The 21446-nt window shown below is 32.6% G+C and overlaps 1 long non-coding RNA gene across 1 annotated transcript; it reads left to right on the top strand.

Moving 5' to 3' along the window:
• The first annotated feature begins 1809 nt into the window (after positions 1-1809).
• Positions 1810-15261, top strand: LOC118201040 (uncharacterized). Its single transcript, XR_004760186.1, has 3 exons — positions 1810-1963; positions 4409-4542; positions 14870-15261. It is a non-coding gene; the product is annotated as an uncharacterized LOC118201040 (long non-coding RNA).
• The last annotated feature ends 6185 nt before the right edge of the window (positions 15262-21446 follow it).

Raw genomic sequence — 21446 nt, 5'->3', positions numbered from 1 at the left:
CTCATTTGGAAGGCATCCTGTGTTATCCTCCAGAATGCGTCTGGTGATAAAATCGCCACAGATGGGACGTTAAACGTTAACATCACGTTTGGAAGTGCCGCCCACTGTCACACGGATATTACAGATGAGAAAAACCAGACTACTGGCTATTCTCCAAGCCAGAAGCTCATCGGTCGTGACCCTCGTCTTCCATGTGATGTCTTGTTTGATCACCCTCCGGATGCACCTTTTTCGCCTGAAGAATACCTCCAAGATCTCCAGGCAATGTTTGAAGTGATGCAAGAGCGAATCAACTTGTCGACGGAAAAGGTGAAGACCCAATACGACACAAGGATACAGGAGACACACAAGGACTTCGGGGACAACAGTTTCACGAAGGAGACAAGGTGTGGTTGTGGAACTCGATTCGACGAAAAGGACTTTGCCCGAAACTACAGTCACCTTGGGATGGTCCTTATACAGTTCTAAACAGACTGAACGGCGTCGTGGTTCGGATCTGTAAGTCATCGAACTCTAAATCTAAAGTCGTTCATTACAACAGGTTAGCTCATTACTATGGTCATATTACGTAGTGTATATAATTGTAAATAGTGTAAGACCATGGTCCTTTTTGTTTCTAAATGCGTATTTGATAGTATTTGAATTGTTTTAAGTTACTATTGGAATTATTGTTTATGCTAATTCAGAAGTCAAACAACAAAAATCAGCGTTATATTTTCACAGGACTAGTTTCGATGGTTTTACCGAACCACCATCGTCAGCTGCAAAAGCGCAAATGAACGATAGGATATAATGATCAGATAAGATAAGAAAGCCTGGACAGAAAATAAGCTAGTGGCGCCATCTGTTGATGAAACCAGAACTAAAACATAATTTCTTTAAAGGCCGAAAGCAAAGATGGATTGGAATTAGGATCGTTAACTAGAACAGAAAGATTTTTTTGAATGTGAAATGGATCTAGAAAATAGATTCTCAATAGGATTCTCAATGTTAAATGCTTTGTAAGCTCAAGGGAGGGAACGAGTTTTTTTATTTAAAAAAGAAAAAGATGTATTTTTGAAATGGTTTCCATAACATAAATTCCTAGAAATGCGAAATTTTCTTTTGTTCTGAATACCATTATATGCAAAATTTTCGTTTTTATTTAATATATACTTAATTTTTTTCTAGTATATTTTTATATCAATGAATTAAGCAAGCAGAAAAACTGAAATAAATATGACAGTATTACAATTCCCCTTTTTTTCCGAAAACAGAAGACACGGAAAATATAATAATTTCTTCTAACGTTTATGTATTCTTATAAATTTTAAATCAATTTAATATAACACTTTTCTGCAATACATGATCATGAGCGCCCCATTATAATAATAAATATACAAAAGCCTTTCTAACCACAAACTTTGAATATATTGAAAATGATTGAAAGCTTCTTCTTTTAATCTGTCTTTATCTGTCAACTATTTATTCCTAAATTTTGCGTTGAAAGAGAGTTTGTATTTATTTATGCAACAATGCTGTACTAAATTTAGGATACTTTTTGTGAATTATACATTATCATCTTCACTCTCAATAACTGGTACTGCAAATTTTGGGGGAAATTCTGTCCAGATTCATGTATTTTATTATTCATAGATTCCAGAATGATCGATTTTGTATTTCACGAATTCCATGATAAAATATGGTAATATGGATGGATGGTTTTTCCTTCTAGAAGTCATAAAACTTGTTTTTGAGACATAAATGCAAATGATTTATGAAACACGGAGTATTCACCTGCTTTGATCAACACCAGAATGCAGTTTCTTTATGAATATTAATAAGATCCTGCAAACGAACTTTTGCTGGTGAATCATCAACCTAATGCTTGAACATATCCAGGTGTTAAGGCGCCACGTTCCCATCTTTTCAGATTCTTCAGAAGTACGGATTCCTGAACTTTTCTAGACGTTTCTCTGACTTGGTAATGTATTTCCTTTTCTAATCTTTAATTCTTTTCGCTTTTGTTTCCAACAAGAAGATGAGTTAGAAATGTCCTCTGGAAGTAAAGCCTTCCCGAGGAACTTGTTACTTGTACGCTTTGTATTAGCGTATAGTCTATCTAGATGACTAGTCCACTAATTTCTTTAACAGACAAGAGCAGCAGATAGACAGTTGTGAGGGTTTCGAAATTAGAAACGACTGTACTTAAGTACCTCTACTTTCCGCTTCACATTAAATTATGTTATGTTAACATGTCATTAATCAGTTACGCGGTCTTGTATATGTCCAGTTGCAAGACATGTTGCCAATCTTGACACAGAAGATTTTTTTAATTTATTTTTCAAATTATAGTGGGTAATAATTAAAATTAGTTTCAAATTAGAAGTAGATAAAGCTTATTAGAAAAACAAATATAAAAATTTAGATTAGTTTCAAATTAGAAGTAGATAAAGCTCAGTAGATAAAGCTTATCAGCTTTATCTACTGAGCGATTTAAAAGCAATGTATATGTACTTACTATTAATATCTTTTAATAATTAATTTTTAAATTTTATTTTAATAACTTTTATATTTGATATAACACTGGTCTTCATTTCAAAAACAAAATTTGATGTTTTAAATCTAATAGGTAATTTCATATATTTTCTTAGTGTTGATTTCAAAAATGGAATAAGAATTTCTGTATCAAGTCAGGAATTTTTTAAAACTGAGAGCTTTTATATTTTCACAAATACTTCTATTTTACCTTATATTAATACATTTATTTTAGTGATACAAGTTATAAATAAATTGCGTAATAACAAAAATATATTTAATATCCTTTATAAAGTATATAAATAGATTTATAAATATATTAGTAGATTTAGTACATTATATAAAGCATATAATTGAATGGAAAGAACATAAAATTATGCTTCCATATATTGCTCTTATACAATGCATGTTATAAAATTAGCTGAATGTGTTTAATGCTTAATCAAAGCTAAGCAATAGCTTCAAGGCAAGAATTTTCCCTTTTGATTGATTTTCGCCTGCTTGTACTTTCTTCCCTAGGTATACATCTCTTTTCAACATCCAGCAATAGTCTGCCGTCATGTTTTTATTCCACTTCCCTTGGTGTATTTCCTTGTCTTTATAAATATAAGCTATTAAAATAAAATATAAAAAATTAATTATTACTGTATTTCCTTGTCTTTTCTGATGAAATCGTTCACCTTGTTCTTCACTGACTTTTCCTAGATTCTCTGGAAAGTAATCTATGTGTGCAGGTAAAAAATGTAATTTAATACTCATGTTGTATCCGCGTAATCTTAAATTTGGTAGCATGTCTTTTATAATAATTTTGCAATTTGAATGTTTCCTGTTCCCTAAAAAGTTTTCATTCACCTGTTTAAAACTCAACCTGCTTCTTTTTCACAATTCTTCATCGTTGCTTCAAATTTGGAATTTAAATAAGTTTTTCGAATTTCTGTCCAATAAAAATTCCCTCCGTAAGTTTAGCATCAGTAATAAAAAGAAATTTGTCGCAAATATATTAAAGCTATCATTTTATTTATTTAAAGCTTTCACAAACTGTTTCAAAATACCTAATTTAATATAAAGTGGGGGAAGCAAAATATTTTTGGATTCAACTAGTGGTTTGTGAAAAATATTTTTAAAACCATGTAAATAAACACTCTCGAGAATACCAATCGCTTTTTCCAGTGATTCTTTTCCCGACACTCCCAAGCGCATAGAAAACATGGAAATTAAGTGTAAATAGATTGATGTTCAAGTAACATTCCAATTACCTTCAAGTCAGCACATAAAAGCCATTGATGTTTGTTATAATTCGCCTTGTGTAATAAAAATGCGATATTTATATGTTCCTTTTAAATAAACAGAGTGTGCCACTGGAATTGATGCATATTGATTTCATAATTCAAACTCCTTTTTGTGGAATTTATAAATAGCGTCCAGTCAGAATAATTGTGATTAATACCAAAGAAATTCATTATTGCATTGACATCATTGCAAGAACACAAATAAGCCTTCTCCTTTTTACGGTATCTATACCATGAAAAGTGTATTTGTGGTAGTAGTCAATTTTTACCTTTAAGATGTGAACCAAGAATACTAAATTATTAAGCTCAGTTTGATTAAAGATTATTCATATAGTTTCATTTGTTTCATATATATATATATATATATATAGGTCCTCCTCTTCTTCAACTACTCGCAAATCTGAATAAATTTCTATCATTTATATTTTCTATATTAGCTTATATATTAGGAACAAGAAGCTTTGCATTATACCAGTAGGTAAATTAGGATAGGATAGGTAAGTTTGGATATACAGTACCTCCTTTACTTTTTGCATTATCACCAGTAACATTTGTTACACAAAATAACAATCATCATAATGATTCTTTTGTTCTCTTTATAGCATTGGAATCGCAAAAGGCATTGAAATTTTCTTACTTTTACTCCAAAGGCTCAAAGCTTCAACACAAGTTCGACACACTTTATGTGGATCCCTGGCTTGTCTTGATCGCCTAATTTAATTCCAAAATACGCAAAGTATGCATTTTTAACAAAGTGTGTGATATTTTGCCTTTGTTTTACTGGTGCATAGTTTCCACAGATATAACAGAATATATTGGACACATTCACACATTTACGGGAAGCCATACTTCATAAAATGCTAATTGAAAGCACTGAAAATAACTACTTGAAACTTAGCAAACGATTAATTTAAGGCTACGAAAAAAGTGATGCTTTAAAATAGTTACCTGATTAAACTATTCTAAATAAAGTGCTGCCATATAATGGAAAGAAAATTAACCGCAGACGCATATTTTCCATATAAATCATTCAATAAAAATAAAACCTTATATGATAGGGGGAAATATTTATATTCCTGAAAGCAGCATAAAAATTATTTCTAGAAACAATGTAAAATGTAGAAACATCGAAAACCGTGCTGACCAGTGTAATTTTTAACATAGCTAACTATTATTTTTTATAAATGTTTAAATTACTACTGGTGTAACTAATATAAGATGTCTATAATACCATGCTTTAGGTAGCTCAATTATAGAACTTGCTATTTGCCTTTAGTAACTAGTATGCTTCATTTTATTTTCAAAGTAATTTCGATTAAATGAAAGTAAAATTTCTTTGAAAATTCTCGTATTAACTGAAGCAAATTTGTTGAATTAAATTTTTCGGGCCGTCTAAAATTTCTTTTGGTAAATATATGGGAAATAACGCAATAGATAAATTAAAATGACTATAATTATGTAATTAATCCATCAGAATTATACAGAGGTAGCAAACGTCATCACCACGACTTTTTTCCATAAAGTACTTTTTACTATTACTTTTACATAATTGTACATTATCAGTTTTTGCTTGCTTTTCTGTATGTTTAAGGCTTTGCTATTTCTGTTGACTTTCATCTATTCGACATTTTGTTTGCAATAATTTTTAATGCGTCTGAGAAAGTTTTATATAACAGATAATTATTTTATGCCCCAAGAAATACACTAATGAATATTATCAAAGAAATTAGATGATATTTTTCCTTTTAGTTCACAAATAACCTTAACCAAACTTGCAATTTATAAGGCGTTAATTTTTAATAAATATTTCTTTTTATTTTTGCGCTTTATTCCCAATTTAGTTTTCTAGAGATAGTATTTTTTTAATTCCGATTAACTTTCTCGTTATGATTAGCTTATACAGCTGCGCTACATTTAAACCTTTTCTTATGAAAATTAATTCTTAGAACTCACCTGAATAGAAAATAAATTTAAATAATAGTTCTCTTATGCCAAATAAATACTAATTTGACTAATGAAAGAAATAAAGTTTTCAACATTAAAAACCTGTCTCGGAATTCATGAATTTAAGAATTTTTACAGGAAATTACACATTTCTTTTTCATTCTTCGTATTATTCTATTTTTCAATTTCATTTTTTAAATTTGGATTTAAGTTCAGTGATTTTACTCTGATACGATATTTTTCTAAGATTTAAATTATATGTCTCACTATAACACCATGCGTCAAAACTATCATTATAGAATACATTCTAATAAATTTTTATTACAAACTTCTTATTGAATATTAAATTGCTCTTTAGAAATTCTTTTCTTAATTGCATGCAGAAATTTTTTTAAATCTTTCCTAATTTAGATAAAACTTTCCTAACAACAAATTATTTCCATTCTTTCCCCTTGCAATTGATGAAACTCGATGCGCATATTTGTAATTAAATTTTTATGGTGGTTAATCTAATCTGCAAATAAACCCATTAGTACAATGCACACTAACAAGCACTGTCGTATGTACATAAAAGAACAACTTTTGAGCTATTTTAGACTTTGAGGACCAGACATGCATCTAGAAAATTTTAGTTAATTTTACAGTAGTTTCGCTGTTTAAGGCTAAAACGAGGGTTCCCAACAGCTCGGCATTGATCATCTGGAGAAAGAAGAAATTTTAAAGGGGGTCAGTGATAATCAACGGCTCGATAGCCGAATAGACACTAGTAATTGATCAGCATATACAAGATCCCTCTTCGCAGCATTTTATAGACGCTTTTAATACCATGATGGAAATTTTTTCTTGAAGTTGACAAGCTTATGACGACACAATTAATAAAATTCAGAAAGAATACATTCTACTTGGCTAATAAATATTCATTGTTCAACGCCACACGAAACAAACCGCAAAGAAGTGGTTTGAATCTTATTAACGGTAGAATGCTTATTTTCGGTTTTCGTTCTAAAACTGACTTGCTTATATCGAAACAGAATCAAAATGAATTCCATATTACTTTGATAACTTGAAACTAGTGTCCGATGCTGAAAAGGATTAAGTATCTTCCGAAAATATATTGTTACATATAGAAGCTACTTGTTAAATTTAAAGACTTTAATATTCTATTCCGAGACACTGAAATTTTTAATTTATCCACTCAACTTATCTATAAAACCACTCAATTGCGATTTAATGTCTTTTTGACATCATGAGACAAGAATATTTCATTGTATTGAAGGAGGATGTTCCAGCGCAAGGTTCTATTCAAAACACATGGTTCAGTTGCGTTTGGGAATTTAAAAGTCATTCAAGTCAAATAGCCCAGTAAAAGTTGTTATAAAGTAAAAGTTGTTATAAACCGATTTAACTTTATTAACTTTTTCTTAACATTATTAACTTTTTCCTCTTCTTACCAATACAAGCAGGCAATTTATATCAAATGTTGAAAAAAAATTCCATCAGGCTATCTAGCGTAACCATCGCAGTAATTAAAACCGAACTTTTAATTTTGTGCAATTAAAAATCTATGTTTCTGAAATTTTGAAAAATGAAAAATAATAACAATAACACAAAAAGTAATAAAATGTAAATCTAATAAACCATTTTTTAACTGGTTGATAAGTTTTATATATATATAATTATTTGTATTATGATTACGTGTATGCTATATATTTTAGAAAAAATAAAGGGGGTGACAAAGAAAACCATTCTTTTGAAAAAGATTGATGCAAGAAAAAAATCGGTAATCTAATGCCATGAAGCCACAAGTAGTAATGTAGCCACTCTAATGACACAGACATGCAGGTACTATTCCATTAGTAACATATTACGATTTCATTTGTACAAAAACATCGTTATTTGTCTTATTTGGGGCTTCGGTGTGCTCTGAATAGAAATACGATTTTATTCATATGTTGAGAAATACTGGTACAGGTTTCGGTAAGCTCAATTTAAGCTCTGGTCTCTCTAGATATTTTCATGGAAACAGAACAATTGCATCAACTTTTGGCTCTCGTAATTTTTTTTTTTTTTTTTTTAAATAGATGTTAAGATAAAAAAAATGTAGTTGTACGATGTAGTTTGATATATGCAAAGAATGAATGCAAATATAAATTTTAAAATTATAAAGTTCAAATTTGATTTAATTTTAAAGAAATTATCTGCGCATTTCTCTAAAATTAAAGCTATATAAGATAAACAAAAGAACATGCAAATAAACGATTAATTCTAGCTTGAGAAAAATAATTTAAGATTCAATTTTAACAAATATACATGATATATTAAAGTATGAAAATTAAAACATAAAACTCATAAAGTTTCAAGCATATGAAATGCAATGAATAAGCGAAATTATCCATTATAAAACATCACTGAAAGATGAGGCATACTCATATATCTTTCTTGAAATCCAAATGAGATACTGCTGTAATATAAGATCATAATCCTTATTTAATCTTATTCAAAACACGAATTTTCCGAATGAATATAACTCAATGTTAAACGGAAAGAAGGAAGAAAAGAAATCGAAGACCAAACATTTGAAATCCTCTATTCTTCAGGGAATTGCTATGAAAAAGCTTTAATTGCAACTGCAGTCCATACTTCTTATGAAAAATATATCTTTTCACTGCAATATTTACAGATTGATTAGCATTTAATGGATGATTAAATTAGTGAGGTAAAATTTAATTTTTTAATAATTCAACAAATTTAATGTATTATTAAAAATAAATCAGTTATATTCTGTAAACAGCAGAAATAGGCAATATATGCCTGTCATACTTGTTTTGACCGAAGCAAACACGGGCGCTACTTCTTTTAAGGAAGAATTCCTCTCCAGGGAGTCTGCTAAGGTAATTGGTTCGTATTAACGTTGTCCAGATATAAAATGTCAAAAAAAATGGCTTTATAGTTAGGTCAATCTTCTATGAATAAAGCACGAACAAAATGACTAATATTCGTGAATTTTAAAAAATTCGAGTCCATGAATACTATGAATTAAAAAAACAATTCGATATTTGAAAACTCGAAACCGTGAATTTTCATCATTAGAATCTTTCGAATCCTAACTTAAAAACATATTAAGACATTTCAGCAAAACCTTCGAGAAATGTACTTATTAACGCTCAATAAAAAGCTTTTATGTAAAATTACTTTTGTTACAGTTTTAGTTCAACTAGATCACCAGTTATAAGATATTTTATCTTAATTAACCAATTTTTATTATTTTGATATTTACTCCTTCCGTTAACTCTTATCAGGATGCAAATGAGATTGAAGAATATTTTTATTGCTAAGTTTTTGATTATTTTAGATGTAGACTTTATAGCAGCGACGCTTGCAGCTTTGCTTCCTACCTCCATAGTCTTCGGCTGCAATACTTTTAATTTATAAATTCAACTTTATATTACTTTACTATCCGCATATGACGGAGGTTTGACGGTATGCACAAACGGTGCCTTCTGTTGTTTATCAGTCTAATAGGGTCTGAAGGACTTCAAGTTCATATTATAACTAGAACCCTACTCAATGTCATCTAATTGCAGCCCTGAGTGTCCATTCTTTGTTTCTGGAGAGCTCTAGTATTCCGTGTTCAGTATTTATTTATGTTAATCTTTTAAAATGGTCTTCCTTACCTCTAAACTTGCTAAAAGTTAAGAAAATTCTGAAAAATCAAAATTCTGAAGTGATATTTAAATACATCTTGTCAAATTATACTGAAAAAAAGGAATTTCATCTAATTAAAGAGTTTTATTACGTATTTCTTTTATTAAGTTTATTTGTATCTCTTGAATAAAAAGAGAGAGAGAATTTTGAAAATTGAGGTTTTAAACGTGTCTTTCATTATAAATCAAAATTTCGAATTAATAATTAAAAATCTTTAGCGTTAAATAGAAGACATAATTTTTCTTCTTTTTGTATTATTCTTGAATGAAGAACTCGAGAGGTTTGAGATTTTTAAAGATTTGAAACCATTTTGAATTCGAATTTGAGAAAATTTAGAATTCGTTCCAGTTCATTCAATTACTAATCGGCATCGATGCTCTAAAAAGAACTCTTCTTTAAGAAACTTTTATCTTTAAACAGGCTTTCATCAGTACGTCACAACGTGGGCTGCAGAATAAAGCTTTCAGTAGTTAAAATTCCGAATTCAATGGAAACATTCTTTGAAAAATGCATAACATATTCCAAAATGTTTTGCAACATTTGAACTTCTTAGCTTATCGTTAAAATTTGATTAGTTGGACACTTTCCAAAATTTCAATTATATAAATAATTACAAGGATTTCTTATAAAAAGCTAATCTTTAAAGGTTATTTTATTTTCTTACTTTGTAGAAATTTATATGAAAACATCTACAGTGTCTCACAAAAGTGATGGGAGGGACACCTGTGCTTTACAAAAGGAAACTGTAGTAAAATAAATTAAAAAAACATGTAAAATTTTTTGTGGGTGTGTTTCATACTTAAATTTAGTAACAATTATTACCTAATATACATTTTCTCAAAATATTAAAATAATAATTTAATAAAAATACAATTGTTTAGAACGGAACAAAAAATGGCTCACAAGTGATGGGACACTTACTTTTCCATCAAATATTTATCCAAAAATTTTACTTTTTAAAAGGTTTCAATATTTTGTTGGATATCCTTTTACTTTTAAAACATGATTTAATCTTCTTGGGATGGTTTCGACAAATTTTTTTATGATTTCTGGAGTGATTTTTACCCCATTCTTCTTGAAGCTCCGATTTTAATTGTTGTTTTGAAGAAATGGTGTGTTTGCGAAATCTTGATTCCAATTCTTGCCAAATATTCTCTATGAGATTTAAGTCTGGAGATTGTGGTGGTGTTTTTATTATTTCAGGATAGTTATACAGCAGCTAGAGTCTAACGTTCAAAGCAGTGTGGTTGGGGTCATTGTCCTGGTAGAATTTAAAATCGTTATGAAGGCTCAATTTTCGTGCTGAAGATTTCAAATTTTGATTTAAAATGTCAATATACTTGTACTGATCCATTATAGTGTCAATAAAAACAAGATTACCAACTCCAGCGGACGACATACACCCCCATACCATAACTCCTCCTCCACCATGCTTTACTGTTGGCTCCAAGTTCTGTTTGCGAAATTCTTACCTGGGTTTTCTCCACACCAAGATTCTACCGTCAGAACCAAATATATTAAATTTACTCTCATCAGCAAATATAACTTCATTCCAGTAATCAGAATTCTTATTTATGTTGAATTTTGCGAAAGCCAGTCTGAGTTTTCTATTCTTTTCACTTACGAAGAATTTGTTCCTGGCTGCTCTACCGTGATATCCAGTAGATCGAATTACTCTTCTAATAGTCTCAGGATTAACAATTACTCCATATAATGCTTGTAAATCAGCAGCAACTTTAGGAGCACTCCTTCTTGGATTTTTTTAAATATTTCGAACGATAATTCGCTTTACTCCATTGGATAGTTTTGATGGTCGGCCAGGTCTTCTTTTATCCTGAATCATATGATTCTTTTTATATCGTTTAATGATATTGCAAACTGTTGAATGACTCAAGTGAACTGTTTCAGCAGTTTTTATAATAGATTTTCCCCGTTCAATATGCAAATTAATATTTTCGAATTTTATTAAATTAATTAAAATTTTCGAATTTCGAGCAAAGTTTTTTTTCGTTTAGCATTCATGGCTACACAGAGCTAAAAAACAGAAAAATTTCAAAACAAACTGGAGCGAAATACTGCAGACGATTTTATAAATTATAGCCAATTGCTTTTGAGTAAAAATAAAAAACCCCCAAAATATTTTTATTGTAGTACGTAGTAGTATCTAATGGTGTTCCATCACTTATGTGAGCCATTTTTTGCTCCGTTCTAAACAATTGTATTTTTATTAAATTAATATTTTAATATTATGAGAAAATGTATGTTATGTAATAATTGTTATTAAATTTAAGTATGAAACACTTCCACAAAAAATGTTTACATGTTCTTTTAACTTATTTTATTACCTTTTCCTTTTTGTTAAGCACAAGTGTCCCATCACTTTTGTGAGACACTGTATATGCCGATAAATGAAAGCTTGTGCCAACGCTCGATGAGGCATGGGTATATTTAGTGACTATAATAAAAATAGATAGTGCTAAGAAAAAGTTAATTTTTACGGAAAATTAGAACTAAAGCTATAACAAAGAATCAAAGTTACCATATAGAAGGAAATCGCAGCAAGAAATACTCCATTTATGCATAAAAATTAACTATTAAAACCATTTCCATAAAGAGCGACTTTCTATTCTAATTTAAAAGGCAAAGACACACTAGAATTCACGTTGAAGAAATCGTGAATCTTTCACAAGAGATGGTTTATGTAAGTTTAAGATCTTATACAGAGCTCTGCGTTTAAATCTCGCTTTCTCTTTTAGAATTATATAAAATTATAGCTATTTTACATGTTATTCTTAAATATTATTATTTACTTGGAATGTTTGATAATTAAAGTTATTTATTTTCTATTCTGCAATTATTGGTAAGGTTATTCATTACAAATATTGGTAAGTTTATTTATTAATATTATTGGTAAGTTTTATTTTCCATTCTACAATTCATTCTAAATGCAAAAAAGTGCGTTACACAGAAATTCTTAATTTAAAAATCTAATATTTTTTATGAAAGATACGCTTCACTTTAAAAATGGCTGCTAAATTACGGAACGTCAGGGTTAAAAGAATACGCTGCAAGATCGTCTGCATGAACTCGTAATTATCCAACTACTATTTTTAAGCTGTGTTTATTTTGTTTAAAATCTACGTAATCGTTTTTTGATTTATAATTTCAGGTTCGAAACTTTAACACTTTTATTAAATAAAGGCTGATTAGTTGTTAGATAATAATTAGTCATTTTATGCTGAAATATCACAATACTACTTTCCCATAAAACTAAATCTTTAGAACGGGGAAAGAAACTTTTTTAAAATACTGAAGTACAACTCAACGTTTACTTCATTATTAACATATTTAGATAAAATAGTATATAATATAATAATTATGTATATTTTAATATCCATGATTTACAATAATAAATGCTTATTGCATTAAGAAGCATAACCTAACTATATGCTTTTTACTTGCACATTATATTAAAACCGCATTAAGATATGTTATATTAACTCTATAAAATGTACATTTATCTTTAATCATAACCTGCATTGTTAGTTTAAGAAGCAAAAAATATATTTTTTTACTTTTTACGGCGGTTCTTCTTAAGCTTACATTTTACCTTCAACTTCAGACTTCTCATTCCTGGATGTTTTCACAGAACTATTAAAAGCAACCCACCTAGAATCTGTTAGAATTTAATGTTATTTGATGTATGCTAAAAAAGTTATCATCAATTGATAGTGAACTAAAAGCTGCTGCGGAGACAATTTACTCCAGGTTTGAATCCTGGCTCATGTTGGAATTACTGGTAATGAATGGTCTGATAAACTAGCTAAAAAAGAAACTAAAATTTTGCAGTCAAATAATAGTGGGGTACCATTTACACAAATAAAACGAATAGTAAAAAAATATCCTAAGAAAACATTTTGAAGCTAAATTACTTGACTGAAGTAAAACTTGACAGGATTAGATTTGTAATATCTCAAACTCTCCAAGATCTATCGCAGCTGCGGCTTTTCATTTGGAGACCGGACATGAATGTCTCGCTAAACAATTGCACAGCATTGGTGTATATGACTGTCCCTTGTGTATATCATTTACAAACTTGAAAACGAAACAATATGCTACATTCAATTAGAGTTCGTTGCTTAGAATACGAAATATGCTTAGAATTCCGAGCTTCGTCGAAAGTTCCATCACATTTTGTGTACTTATATTCATTGAATGACGTGATTTTTCTGAAGTATTTTTAAACAATAAAAATTTCTACATAACTTTTTCGTATCATTAAAGTCATTTATTCAAGCTACCACTTACAAACTGTATAAACGTTTTGCTATTGTGATTAAAAATCATTGTGAGTTTATCAGAAAATTTCATGATCTTACATGTACTCGTGTATTTCATGATCTTTCATGTACATACGACAAAGTTTAATAAAAATCTTTTGAATACTACTGAAGGCTTTCCTTTATGATGGTCTCACAAACTTTAAAATACAACAACGTGTTGCGTTAATGCGTTCAGACACAAAAGTTATTGAGTATCTGAATGTTAGAATATTTGTTTTATTAATTAAATGAAGTTTTTTTTCTTTTCACATAATAGAACTTTATAAAATTTATTTTTAATATTGTTAAGGTTCTGCATTCAAAGTATCAACTGGATTCCCTGAAGGAGTAGTATATTATACTCAGAATTTAAAACTGTAGTCTGTTGCAACGTTCTACATTATCTGTATTTGTATAAATTAAGTGAAGTCATTTTACTCACAGGTTTTCACACAACGGAAATCAAAAATATATTTGTTAATAATGAAACCATTCATTTAAGCTGTCACTTTCCTCTGAAAACGTAACAGCATATTGAGCTCAAAAATGAAAGTTCTTGCTTGTTGAAAAGTTCTACGATATTCTATGGGCTCATATTAATTCAATGGTATTTTCATACTACAATAATAAATAAAGTTATTTTAATAATTTTCGCGTCATATAATCAAGATATTATTTATAAACTGTGAAATCATGATAATACTGTGCAATAAAGTTGGAAACTTGACAATATTCTTCACTCAAGTATGGAAAGCTTTTTCTTAAGATTAGACATTATAGAAATTAATGAAAAAATATAATTCTCTTGTTGTTTCTTAATTATTCCGACCTTTTCATTCGAAATGTAATTCTGAAACTATAGTTTCGTACTCAGAATTTAAATTTGTTATGTTCTGTCATACTATCTAGATAACACAAATTAATAACATTTTATTTTAATATTACAGAAAACACTACTTAAACTGTCATTTGAAAGTTCTGAGAAGATAAAAATGTGTCGCGTTTAGTATTAAAAGTTATTGTTTGTTTGTTAAAAAGTTCTACAGTATTCTGTGTGTTGGTATTAATTAAGTAAAATGCTTTTATTTACAGTTTTTCAAGTAAAATATCAGTAAAGATGCTTTTATTACTGCTGAAGTCTTGACTAAGCTATCATTTGCAGTTCTTGAAAACATAACTCTACGTTGCATTCAGGATGCTTGCTTGCTGGAAGATTCTGCTATATTCTGTGAATTGGTATTAATTAAATAAAATCTATTTTTTACAGATTTTCATGTAACAAAAATTAATAACTATTTCATAATATCTTTAAAAAATTCAATTAAGATATCATTTAAAACTATGAAAACTTAATGTGTGCTCATGATTAAAAGTTGTTCTTTGTTTGTAAGAGCTATGATTCTCTGAGCTTTCGTATGTATTAAATGAAGTGCTGCCTGTAACAAATTTCAGCATAATATAAATTAATAAAGAGTTTTTAATACTTTTGTGTCTTTGATTCAAGATATTTATGAAACTTAGAAAAGTATAAAGATGATGCTCGTTAGCTAAAATCTAAACAATCTCTTGAGAAAATGTATGATACTATTGTTGATAACGTGTTCATTGAATAAGGGGTTTACAGAAGTTTCAAATAACAAAAAATTAATAATTTTTTCGCAGTTGGAATCATTTATTCAAAATTCCACTTACCTTACTAAGAAAAGGAAAAGTTTATTCAGGCTTAAAAGTTGTTCCGTTGAAAGTTCGGTCTTCGATCATTTGTATGCACATAAAACAAAAATCGATCATTTATATACACATAAATGATCGAAGACTCGATTTCTCAAAATAATGCTGAAATTAATATGTGTTAAACCGAAACTATAAAATATGATTTCCTGCGAAGTAGGAACATTTAGAATAAAAAAACAGTGAAATTGACTCACTGTTTTTTTATTTTAAATGTTTTCTGAATAAAGTATTAAATTTAAAAACTAATATTCTCTCTCTTGAGTGGAAAACGAATATCATAAATAAGATCGGAATCTTTATCAAATCTCTCCTTCCACAAAAACGATGTCTTAAACGTTTTTTGATAATTTGTTACATTGCTATTAACTTTCAAAACCAAACTTCAATATTTTTGCCTTTATTTCTAATTTATTTTTCTCCACTCATACTGTATTAAATTGCTGCTTAAAGAAATATTTCCTTTCGAATTTGAGTTCCACTTCTTTTCAGATATGTTCCACAGAGTTTAAATCTGGGCACTGGGAAGATACTTTGGGTATTTCTGGAATATTAAAACAACAGCTTGTATCGTACATTCATAGCCCTAGGCTTGAAATACTGAGATAAAATATATGTACATTAAATGCAATATGCACAGCACCTGCGCTATGTAATGCTACCGCGACAGAATTTGGAATTATTTAACAAATTAAGTTTTTTTCCTGATTATTTTGAATTCCATTTTAAAATAATAACTTGTTACAATAAACTAAAAATTACGGTTTCAAAGAGGAATGCACATGTCTACATCATAATTCTTCTTCCAGTACTTCTTACTGTTAAAGCCAATGATAATTTCTAAACTATTGTTGCGTGCGTACGGGTTCGTTATGAAATGAATGCACAAGTCCGATGAAAAATGAACAAAAATTTATTATTATCACAACAAAAATGCTTAAATTTTCTCAAATTATCATGCAGTATTACAATATCTCACAGTAGTTATCTTTTAACTACTCAAATATCCAATAGAACGTAATTCAAAACAGCTAAAGAACGCTAATCTGCGAATTCGCTACAATCAACAAGAGCAGTTTTCTAAACAACAACAAACTAAGCAACTACTACAAACTGAGATGTTTTCCTCCTTTTATAAGATTTTAAAATCACGCGCTAGAATTTTCCAGCACTTTCTCGAAATCAAAAAGAGATATTTATTTATTTATTAACGCGCTCTTGTATTTTTAATTTTTCCGGCTTAGCTTTCTTTTAATATTCGTCACGCGCTGCACTGCGCGAGAAATAAAACCATTTAATTTATAATTGAACTAACATTAGCTTTTTAAATACCAAATTCGTAACACTGCCCCCTTCCCAAGGACTGCACGTCCCGGGCAGTACAATCCCTGGACAGGAAGCTAAACTTACAACTGTGGCATAAATGCAACTGAGGCATAAACATTACATTACAATATCAAACAATAAAAACAATAAATGCAATAACTAACTTAAACAAATCAAATGCTATCAAATACTAAATACAAGACAAATACTAAATACAAATCAAATACTAAATACAAATCAAATACTAAATGCAAATCAAATACTAAATACAAATCAAATCAAATACACATTTATAAACAAAAAGGACCATGGTCTGATACTATTTACAATTATTTACATTACGTACTATGGCCATAGTAATGAGCTAACCTGTCGTAATGAACGACTTTAGATTTAGAGTTCGAAGACTTACGAATCCGAACCACGACGTCATTCAGCCTTTTTAGGACTGTATACGGGCCATCCCAAGGTGACTGTAATTTAGGACAAAGTCCTTTCCGTCGAGTCGGATTCCACAACCACACCTTGTCTCCTTCGTGGAACTGATGTTCAGTAGCTCTTGTGTCGTAGCGGGTCTTCATCTTCTCCGTCGCCAAGTTGACTCGCTCTCGTGCAAAGTTGTGCATCACTTCAAACCGGGCCTGGAGATCTTGAATATATTCCTCAGACGATGAAGGAGCATCCGGAGGGCTGCCAAACAATAGATCACAAGGCAGACGAAGGTCACGACCGAAGAGCATCTGTGATGGAGAATAGCCGGTAGTCTCGTGGACAGCACTGCGATAAGCCAGTAAAAAGAGTGGTAATTTCTTGTCCCAGTCCTGTTGGTTTCTGGAAACCACTAATGAGAGGTTATTAAGGATGGTTCGATTGAACCTCTCTACCATGCCGTCCGACTGGGGATGCAATGGCGTCGTTTGAGTTTTGTCAATGCCGAGTAGTTTGCATAGTTCTTTGATTACTGCCGAGGCAAAATTCCTTCCCTGATCGGAATGTAACTGAAGAGGCACTCCGAACCTGGAAATCCAGTGCTGTATCATTACCTCAGTTACTGTGACAGCCTCTTGATCAGGAATAGGATAAGCTTCAGGCCACTTGGTGAAGTAATCAATGACAACGAGTATGTATTTGTTGCCATCAGCAGTTCGTGGCAGAGGTCCCAGGATGTCAAAGGCGATACGTTCAAAAGGCGCCCCTACGTTGTAACGTTGCAGCTTGCCTCGGCTGCGTCTCCTCGGTCCTTTCCGACCTGCACAGGCATCGCAAGATCGGCACCACTTTTGCACGTCATCCTTTGCATTATTCCAGTAAAAGCGCTCACGAACTCTCTGCAAGGTCTTCATTATTCCAAAGTGACCTCCAGTAGGGGTGCTATGTAACTCTTTAAGGACATCAGGAATGCGGGATCTTGGAAGTATAAGTTGCCATCGGAACGTCTTCCCATCATCCGATTCGAATTTCCGGTATAAGACGCCGTTTCGAATGTGAAGTGAATCCCAGAGTGCCCAATACTGTTTGGTTGTAGGACTACAGATAGAAATGTCCTGCCAGGTAGGTTTTCTGTTTGATGACTCCATTAAATCAATTATGGGTTTAATGTCGCGGTCTTCCAGCTGGTCTTTTCTGACTTCATCATCACTCCACCGTTCTCGATCAGCCGATGTTGATGTTGTAATTTGTCTTGCGACCGGAGTCAGCAGCTCGTATTTCGCTTCCACCCTGGAACAATATCGGCAGCTTTCTTGGCAAGGTCTTCTAGACAGGGCGTCGGCGTTTCCGTGTGATGATCCCTTACGATGACGGATAGTGATGTCATATTCTTGGAGTCTCTCTATCCACCTGGCTATTTGACCCTCAGGATTCTTGAAATTTAAAAGCCAGGTCAATGATGCATGATCGGTGCGGAGCAGGAATTTTCTGCCGTATAGATAGTGATGGAACTGTTCTACAGCTTTGACTATGGCGAGCAACTCTTTCCTGGTGACACAATAATTCCTCTCCGGTTTAGACAGGCACTTGCTCCAGTATGCCACTACACGTTCTTGGCCGTCTATTTCTTGGGACAAAACAGCACCAACACTTTCATTACTCGCGTCGGTGTCGAGAATAAATGGTCGGTCAAGCTGAGGATACGTCAGGATTGGAGCAGATGTTAAAGCCTCCTTAAAGTTGTTAAATGCATCCTCGCATTCTTTTGTCCACAAGAACTTCTGGTTGCTCTCTGTCAGCTTGTGTAGGGGTCTTGCGATGGAAGAAAAGTCCTTCACAAATTTCCTATAGTAGGTGCAAAGCCCTAGGAAGCTTCTCAGCTGATGGACATTTTCGGGACGTTTCCAGGATTTAACGGCTGATACCTTTTCAGGATCCGTGCGCACACCTTCTGCAGAGATGACATGTCCCAGGTAAGTCACTTCCTTTCGGAACAATTTGCATTTAGCGGAACTCAGCTTCAGATTGGCTTCTTTCAGTTTCTGAAGCACCTTCCTAAGATTTTCTAAATGTTCTTCAAAACTCTTTCCGACGATGATGATGTCGTCCAGGTATATGAGGCAGGCTTCGTAGGAAAGGCCTTTCAAAACAGTTTCCATAAGACGTTCGAATGTTGCCGACGCATTACACAGTCCAAACGGCATCACCTTGAATTGCCAAAGCCCTTGTCCCGTAGTAAATGCCGTCTTTTCTCGGTCTTCAGGCTGTATTTCTACCTGCCAATACCCACTCTTTAAATCAAGTGTTGAGAACCACTTGCTTCCAGAAAGAGTGTCTAGAATGTCGTCAATTCTAGGAAGAGGGTAACTGTCTTTCTTCGTAACCTCATTCAACCGGCGATAGTCGACGCAAAATCTTGTTGAGCCGTCTTTCTTTCTGACTAGGACGATGGGAGATGCCCATGGACTTACTGAAGGCTCGATGACATCGCTTTCTTCCATATCTTTTAACAGTGTTCGCACCTCTTCCTGTTTAGCAAACGGTAGATGTCTTGGATGTTGCTTGATCGGGGGATGATCGCCGGTATCTATTCTATGTTGTGTCAAACTAGTTCGACCCACGTCAGAAGACGAGCGGAAGAAAACAACTTGAAGATCTTTAATGACGCGATCGGCAGCATTCCTCTCTTTATCGTTTAATTGCGCATTCTGCAATAACTCCGATGTAATTCTCTCTGAGGACACGGATTCTTCGATGTTACTCTTTCTTTCAACGGTGGTAACTGGAGTACATGCTGCAACCACTTCACCTTTCTTAATAATTCTCCCCTTCTCAGTTACATTGGCGACTCTCACCGGGATAACCGTTCTGGATAGGTCGACGAGTGTTGAGGCTACTAGTACTCCTTTTGGGCTATTACAGTTATTGGGATATTCTATGATGCCGTAGCGGAAATTTCTGTTTTCGGGTATGGATCCAGGAAGTAAAATTTCTGTTCTTGCCGGTATTGTGATATTGTCTTGTGCTATGATTTTATGGACAGATTTAACTTCATCATTGACTCCAAATAACGCTATGTCCTCAGATGTAGAATGCAATTCGTTATTTTTAAAGTCCAAGGAAAAATTGTATTTCCTTAGAAAGTCCAATCCGAGTATGCAAGAATAAGTGATCTCTGCTACATATGCCGTGTGATGGTAAGCGGCACTTCCAAACGTGATGTTAGCATTTACTTTTCCATCGATGTTGATCTTCTCACCGGACACAGTCTGTAGGGTAACGCAGGGCGGCGTCCAGATAAGATTGCTTCCCAGTTGTTGAGCCAAATCTTTTCGGATGATGGTAACGTTGGCTCCTGTATCTATCGTCATATTGCAGGGAACTCCATTAATATGTCCTATTATGAAAAGTCCATTATTGCCGCCTCTCACTGCAGAAATCTGAAGCGCTTTAAACTGGGGCTTTTCATGATCTGGCAACCTCCGCCCCGCGAGATGGCCACTAATTAGTTTCCCTGCTGTTTGTTAGGAGCGGTCTTAGCATCCGTGCCCTGGGGTGTTCTGCAGTTTCGTCGTATGTGTCCTTCAGCACCGCAGTTCCAGCACTTTACGGTCGGTTTCTTGTCACCAATATTCTGTCTCAAGGCGTTCAGTTGTCTAGTTAAATCGTCTAGACGAGCAGTGACTTGATTCCCTGGCTCCTGGACTTGAGCAGCTCTGACTGGATGGCGGTCTCGACGGGTGGCTTGCTGGGCTGCCTCAAATTTCATGGCATACACTAAAGCGCTTTTCAGATCTTTAACATCCGCCATTCGCAGTGCTTTCTGTATTTCAGGGTCCCGGATGCCATCGATGAAATATTGCAGGGACAGGATTTCCCTTGTTTCTGTCGGGCACTCCGGAAAGGCGTGATGTGACAGCCTTTCAACATCCGTGGCGAGCTCCTGAAGCGTTTCGGTGAGCTTCTGTTGACGAGATTTTAATTGGAGCCTGCTGTAGTCTTTTAAACATTTCTCGCCGAAGCGCAGCTCCAAAGCGCCGGATAGAGCTTCGAAATCTAGCCTTTGATTTTCTGGAAGCGTCTGCAGGATATCCGCTGCGTCTGTTCTCAGAGAAGCGGCGAGATGACAGGCCTTAGCTTGGGAATCCCATCCATTCGCATCCGCAACGATAGAAAATTGTGT

The sequence above is a fragment of the Stegodyphus dumicola genome, chromosome 7, assembly GCF_044657685.1.
Source record: "Stegodyphus dumicola isolate Sdum_Otavi_A_Nest chromosome 7, ASM4465768v1".
In the NCBI taxonomy this organism is placed as follows: domain Eukaryota; kingdom Metazoa; phylum Arthropoda; class Arachnida; order Araneae; family Eresidae; genus Stegodyphus; species Stegodyphus dumicola.
Note: the sequence above shows the minus strand (reverse complement) of the source record. Positions and strands in the feature narration are given on the sequence as shown.